We start from the raw sequence: 1,606 nt of genomic DNA on the forward strand, positions 1-1,606 counted from the left end.
CAAGGGTATTCTACTCATCTCTTATCCTCATATTAATTGTCCATGTTGTTTTTGTTGTTAAGTGCTGTAGAGTCAGTTCTGACTCTTAGAAATCCTGTATAGGGTTTCTGTCGAGTGATTGGTGGATTTGAACTACCAACCTAGCAGTTCAACTGACTTTATGGTTGAGCGCTTATCCTACTGCTCCACACCAGGACTTCATTGTCCATGTTGTTGTTGTTAAGTGCCATCAAGTCAGTTCTGATCCATAACAATCCTGTATAGAGTTTCTGAGGAGTGACTGGTGAGCTTGTACCACAGACCTTGCTGTTCAAAGCAACTTTGATATCCAGAGTATTAACCCACAGCACCACACCAGGACTCCATTGTCCATATAGAGCCCTGTAATCGGGTCTTTTAGATACCTAATCTTGTATACATAATCTTTATCGTTGTTACTATGTTCTACTAGAACAGAGGAATTTCTAGGTGGCACAAGTACTTAAGTGCTGGACTGCTAACTGAAAGCTTAAAAATCAAACCCACTCAGAAGTGACTTGGAAGACAGAATTAGAGATCTACTTCCAAAATGTCATAACCTTGATACTCTAGAGAGCATTTCTACTCTGCAAACATCGTGTCACCATGAGTTGAAATCGACACAATGCCAGTTAACAACAGTCCAAAGAGGAGTCCTTTTCTAGTGCAAACAGCTAACTTGCTAAGCTACTTAATGAATATCTAGTGGCTCTGGTCTACCTAGAGATGTCTCAGAAGCAAGGCCTGGTGATCCAATTCTGAACACTTAGCCATTGTAAATTACATGTAGCACAGTTCTACTTTACACACATGAGGTCATCGTGAGTCAGAGTCTGCAACTCTTTTATGTTTTTGTTTTTAGTTGAAGAGACAGATGTTTAACTCTGAGACAGTAGATGACATATCCAAATTTACACAGCCGGTATGTGCAACACTTGGATTCATATTTGAGGATCTTGACTTGAGTCCTGGGTTTGATCATACCTCATTTGCACCAAATGTTGGTAGGATCAGAACTCACAAACTCAGATCTAAGTAGGGCTCTGATCTATTTTAGGAGCTAATGACTCAGGGTTAAATTTGTACACTCAGGGCTCAAAAGACTGACTTTCTCTGTGTTGTTGTAGGGTCCTTTTGTTATAATTTAAAACATATCACCCCTAGGCATATATTAAAGAGTTGCTTTTGATTGTTCATCTCTTTTGTTTTTCCTTTTTACAAGGTGAGTTTATCTCCAGAATATAGTAAGTAGTTAGGATCCAAGTCCCTAATAAGGACACTTTGTTTAAAGTGGCCTCCTGATGGAGTTACTATTTAATTTAGGCAGTTGATTTTCTCAGGAAGAAGTCAACAGGATTTGGTTCTACAGGATTTGCCAGCAAGAACCCTTAGTTTGTTGGTTTTTTTCCTTAAATGTTTTATTGTGACTTATGAGATAATTTACATGGGAGAACATTAGTTTTACATTCATTCTATCATATATTGTCTCATTGCCATGGTTACAATCCCCTCCATGGATCATCAACCAACCAAAGGGTATACCCTGCAATCCTGCCCCCCATAACCCCCAGGTCTTCAGCACACAGTC

Source organism: Chrysochloris asiatica, unplaced genomic scaffold, assembly GCF_000296735.1.
Source record: "Chrysochloris asiatica unplaced genomic scaffold, ChrAsi1.0 scaffold00027, whole genome shotgun sequence".
NCBI classification, from domain to species: Eukaryota; Metazoa; Chordata; class Mammalia; order Afrosoricida; family Chrysochloridae; genus Chrysochloris; species Chrysochloris asiatica.